This window comes from Coenobita brevimanus, chromosome 80, assembly GCF_032717465.1.
Source record: "Coenobita brevimanus isolate Jiangsu-jjx chromosome 80, ASM3271746v2, whole genome shotgun sequence".
Lineage (NCBI taxonomy): Eukaryota > Metazoa > Arthropoda > Malacostraca > Decapoda > Coenobitidae > Coenobita > Coenobita brevimanus.
In genome coordinates this window covers 16809962-16815961 of record NC_137033.1, presented here as the reverse complement: position 1 = coordinate 16815961, position 6000 = coordinate 16809962, and the positions used below count along the sequence as shown (strand labels likewise).

The 6000-nt window shown below is 39.3% G+C and overlaps 1 protein-coding gene across 4 annotated transcripts in view; it reads left to right on the top strand.

The window, feature by feature from the left end:
• Positions 1–679: 679 nt before the first annotated feature.
• spab (space blanket) overlaps positions 680–6000 on the top strand; it is a 91808-nt gene continuing 86487 nt past the window's right edge. For all 4 annotated transcript variants that reach the window (XM_080279863.1, XM_080279862.1, XM_080279865.1 and 1 more), the window contains exon 1: positions 680–824. The gene's annotated coding sequence lies outside the window, so the exon portion shown is untranslated. The remainder of the gene's footprint in view (positions 825–6000) is intronic.

Here is a 6000-nt window from a genome sequence, read left to right as displayed (position 1 = left end):
AGAGAGAGAGAGAAGCTTTCCTCCACCCTCTGTCTGTCTATCTGTCTGTCTGTCTGTTTGTCTCTCTCTGATGCACGTATAATTACATTCAAATCAATACAACACACGCACTACAAGGGGTTCCGAAAGCGAGCGAATAATACAGTGAGAGAGAGAGAGAGAGAGAGAGAGAGAGCAGCGACCACGCCCTCTAGTAAGACAAGCCATAATTAAACAATGCATCAATATCATAGTCATCCATTACCCACCAGTTATGGATAGATAGATAGATACATAGACAGTTAGAGACATAGATAGATAAAAGATAGATAGACAGATAGATGGAGATGGACGTGCAGTTAGATAGATAGACCGAAACAGGCAGATAGATACACAGGTAAAACAAAAGAGAAAGAAAGAGAGAGAGACTGATAGGTGAGAGACAGGTAATACAGGTAGACAGACTGATAGAGACATGTAGACAGACAAATAGACTGATAGGCAGGTAGGTAGGTAGCCAGGTAGAGAGAGCGAGAACTAGAGATAGAGAGAGAGTGAGCGAGAAACACTGTGAGAGAGTGAGAGAGAGAGAGAGAGTGAGAGAGGCAGGACCACGCCCACCCAGGACCTGCGTGCCTGTGTGCCCCTCCCTCCACCACACACCTCAGTCACTCCACTCCCACTCCACTCCCACCTGCCTTGCCACTCCTCACACAGCCTCCACACCACCCTCACTCCGTCCCCATCCACCACTGCATCCACCACCACCACCACTGCTGTTGCTCGTCAGTCCACCACCACAACCACCACCACCACCACCACCACCACAGTCACTCCCTCTGAAAGTAAGTATATTTCACTGTTTTTAGGTAGAGTATACTGCCAAGGAGGTATACCAACACCCTCATGGTCGTGACAGCTCTCGTGATAGGCTGCAGGTAACTCTTGATTAATCATACACGGGTGAAAGGTAAGTCGCAGGTGCCTGGTAGTTTTCGTACAGGACAAATCTACTCTTCTATCTACTTTTCTGCTCCTGTTAACTTCAGACTACTCTCATCTACCACAGCTTGTACCACATCTACCACAGCTTCTACCACACCTACCACATCTACCGTAACTTCTACCACATCTACCACAACTTCTACCACAACTACCACAACTTCTACCACATCCACCACAGCTTCCACCACACCTACCACAGCTTCTACTACATCTACCACAGCTTCTACCGCAGCTAATTCAGACTTCATGCAGCTAAGGGTAAGTCACTGAATCCTGAGAGTGTTAAATGTATCATTAATTCGCTCATGGTTTCGACACCTTTCAAATTGTACTCCCCTAAATTCCAGACGATTTCGTTCAGCTGAGGGTGAGTCATAGGAGCCTAAAGGGTAGTATTCTCGTGCGGTTAGGAAACGTACTTAACACCTCTTCCTTACCGGTTTATTCCTGATTCTGTTTCGTTGCTGTTTGCTTGTGTGTTATTCATGCAATCTCTGTCGACACTAAAAATATGTAAAAAGCAAAAAAGAGGATATTAATGGGTAGTTTGAAAAATAAATCGCTAAGGAAGAGATGTTAGGGAGCCTCCTTAACCGACGAGAATGCAGCCTAAAGCCCGTATTCTCGTCGGTTAAGGAAGCTCCCTAACACCTCTTCCTAAGCGATTTATTTTGCTCAATATTCCTTACTATCCTCTTCAGCGTCAATTAAATCATTCCACTACCACCATACTCAGCATAAGTAACGTACAAATTAATATTAACCTGCCGTATGCAAAAATAAATCGGGAAGGAAGAGGTGTTAGGGAGCTTCTTTAACCAACGAGAATACGGGTCTTGAGGTTCTCTGAGGGTCATATTCTCGTCGGTTAAGGAAGCTCCCTAACACCTCTTCCTTAGTGATTTATTTTTGGATATGACCGGTTGATATCCTTTTGTAACGTTACTTATGCAAAGTACGGCGATAGTGGAAGGATTTTATGTAATACAGAGAAGGGCTACAAAGTGTAATAGATAAAATAAATCGCTTAGGAAAAGGTGTTAGGGAGCTTCCAAAATTACAAGTCGTCCATATTAAAAATTTGGCCAAATTTAGGGGATATTTTTTTTTATTTAGGAGATTTTTTTTTTTTAATTGGGAATGATTTTTGGAACTGCATAATATTGATCCAGCCTTCATTAACCCCTTAGCCAATAAACCCTCTCTAGAAGCTGAAGAAAATCGTCTGGAATTAGCAGTACAGGTGACGTCATACAGGTGAGGGCTTAAGTGGGAAATAGCAGGGATAGTGACGTCATACAGGTGAGAACTTGAGTAGGAATTAGCAGGGAAAGTGACGTCATACAGGTGAGGGTTTAAGTAGGAAATAGCAGGATAGTGACGTCATGCAGGTGAGGACTTAAGTAGGAACTAGCAGGAAAAGTGACGTTATACAGGTAAGGGATTAAGTAGGAATTAACAATACAGGTGACGCCATACAGGTGAGGGTTTAAGTAGGAATAAGCAGGAAAAGTGAAGTCCTGCAAGTGAGGACTTAAAGTAAGAATTAGTAGAAAAAGTGACGTCATACGGGTGAGGGCTTAAGTAGGAATTAGCAGGAAAAGTGACGTCATACAGGTGATGACTTAAGTAAGAATTAGGAGAGAAAGTGACGTCATACAGGTGAGAACTTAAGTAAGAATTAGCAGAAAGTGATGCCATACAAGTGCGGAACTAAAAAACGATTATTATTCAGTAGCTGTTTTTCTTTTGTTTTTTTCCTTGCTACCACTAGACGATTTTAATCAGCTCTGGGGAGGCTTTTTTCGAACTTACAAGGGTGAGATGTGGACTAATGAGACTCTAAAATTGGAAGTCTTCTTTTTTTTCCCCTATGTTGGGTAACATAGACTGGAGGCAGCAGAGAGAAATGTAGGGAGTAGAAAGTAAAAAGTAAAGAGTAGAAAGTATTGAGTAGAAAGTAGAAAGTACAAGTAAAAAATGGGAAATAAAAAGTAAAAAGTAAATGCAGAAAGTAGAAAATAATAATTAATAGGGTAGGAAGTAAAAAGCAGAAAGTAAAAAGTCGAAAGTAGAAAATATAAAGTAGAAAGTAGAAAGAAAAAAGTAGAAAGTAGAAGCCAGACGTCATTCAACTAAAAAGGTCAGTATCTTTTTTGTTTTTCTTTTGCAATTACATGACTGTCCAAAATGAGTGATAATTAAAAAAAAAATACTTGTAGGTTTCACATTTCATTTTATCCATTTGCATTTCATTCATGTACAGTCGTAGTAAAAAATATAGGTCCAATTTTTAGTCGAACAATTATGAAACACGTAATATTCTGAAAAGGTTGTTGGGCACCGTGGACCGTATAACCTAACTTCGAAGGTCATTGCTCGTTTTCTCGTTATTTATCGAAAGGAAGTGTATCGATATTTATGTCCGCACTTGCATATATGTGTAACCTTCCCCCCGCTTAAAATTTCACTCCTAAAGCGTAAAATCATTTGAAGCTGGCGAGAAAAAAAAAAAAATACATAATACACCAAACAGATTCCAGATGTTAATGGAAGCTATATCTAGCCACCCTAGTTCGAAAAATCCCTCCTAAAGCCACATAAAATCGCTTGGAGTTAGCAAAAATATTGCATAAATTACGTCACCGAATACAAAGTAATAGTAGTAGCAGGTGTTCTTGTAGCTACAGGTTCATCTGAAAAGTGAACCAGGTGGACTGCAGGCTTAAACTGTCCTCCTCCTGTGGTCCACTATACTTTTTTAGGGTGGAGAGGGAGGGAGATGAAGGACGTTTGTATAACTGGGCAGATCCATAGCATGGTTATATCAGTACCAGAAAACGAAGGCGTCCCTCTCCAGCACCAGGATTTTTAATAATAAATTCTAAAAAGCAGCATCAAGTGGTAAATGAAACGCGGCTCGTCCAAATCAATAAGGCATAAAGGAACTACGCCGTATCACGGGTCACGGGACAACCATAGATTCCATGCGCGAGTATATGAAACGTGGATGGCGAGGCCCGTGGAGTTTTTCCTTCTTCTCAATGCTTTACTGTGTGATGATGTTATTTACGTTTATAATTCCATTGCTTGTCTTTACGATTCTACTCAGCTAAAGGTGAGTAAGTGAAACGTGGATGGAGAATTCCGCAGTTTTTCCCTTCCTCTCCCGTAGCTTTACCCTGCATGATGATGCGATTTATGTCTATATACATATTTTTTCCTGCTATCTTAATACGGTTCTGTTCAACTAATGGCGAGTAAGTGAAACGTGGATGGATAGTTCCGTAGAATTTTCTTGCGTCCCAGCGTTTTATGGTTTTTGGTGGTGCGAATTCACCTTAATATTTCTACTACTGGTATTTCTTGGCAATTATGTTCAATTTAGGAAAGATCTATCGTAGTGAAGGGGTTAATGGAAGCTATATATAATTCCCAAATTAATATAAAATGGTATGGAGTTAGTAAGAATAAAGAACTAAGCACTAAAAATAATGACCGAATTGAAGTAATTAAAAATTAGCATACTTTAATCTATTTCATTTTGCTTCTTCCAAATGGCTTTATTTAATTTAGGAAAGACTTCTAGTAGTGAATAAACTGGCACTAAAACTGCAAGAATTAGGTTATGAATCGACGTAGGGAAGGAGTCGAGAATTTCAAAACGATATGATTTTTTTCATTCTTTCTACTTCTTATCAGACAGTTTCCTTTAGCTTGGAAGAGAGCTTAGAATTTAGTGGGGTTAGGTATGTCTCCTTGATCCTCTTCTTTACTAGGTTGCCTACACAGAATAGAAGGGTATGGTTATAGAACGAGGAAAATAGACGTAATGTAAAATCAAAGAATCGAAGTAGAGACTAATATTAAAAGGCAAAATGATTGATGGATTGATGATTGATGATTGATGATGATGATGATGATAATAATAATAATAAAAATAATAAATAAATTAATAAATAAATAAAACACTACTATACTACAAACCTTAACTTCTACTGCCCAATATAGTCATGATTTCTTCATTCTTCCTGTACTCTGTTCAGTCTATCTTGGCCTATATCTGCCATCCGTCCAACCATCCATCCTGACTAAAGAGTTACCTTAAGAGATTAATACTAGCAGATGGTGCTAGTCACGAAGAAGTGCTATGAAAAGTGCAATGGACAGGATATAAGGCCACAAACTTTTCCTCCTCTACTACCGAGATACGTGAAATCATATGAAAAAGGACGAAAATCAGGGCCAAGATAAGGTCAACGAACTGAATATCCAGTAAATCGTGTTCAGATCCGGGGAGATTTCGTTCAGTGACGAGGATAATGAGAGCTGTGGGAGGCATGCTCAGTGTTTTTTTTTTTTTTTTTTTTTTTTTCGTAACACCTCTTCTTAAGCGATTTATTCTTTACGTTATGTCTCAGTATTTTCTTGAATGCTATGGGTTGCTTGGTCGGTGTGTGTGTGTGTGTGTGTGTGTGTGTGTGTGTGTGTGTGTGTGTGTGTGTGTGTGTGTGTGTGTGTGTGTGTGTGTGTGTGTGTGTGTGTGTGTGTGTGTGTGTGTGTGTGTGTGTGTGTGTGTGTGTTATATTTCGTAACGCCTCTTCCTAAGAGATTTTTTCTTCACACTGTGCCTCAGTATTTTCTTGTGTGTTATTGATGCACACTGAGGAGATATTAAAGAGACATTTGTGGTACAGTGGAAAAGGGTGAGATTAAATAGGCAAGATGTGGTTGATAAGGAAGAGGTGCTGGGGAGCCTTCTAAGCCCCCCAAAATAATGACATAAATATTTAACTCCTGCAATTAAAGGAAGAATGAATGAATGACTGAATGAATGGAAGAAAGAAAAAAGAATAAGAAAAGAAAATAGAAAAAAGAAAAAAGAAGAAAGAAAGAAAGAAGAAGAAAAAGAAAGAAAAAAGAGGAAAAGGAAAAAGAAAGAAGGAAAAGAAAGAAAGGTAGATAGGAAAAGAAAAAGACAAATGAAAGAAAGAAAGACAGAAAGAACACGAAAAA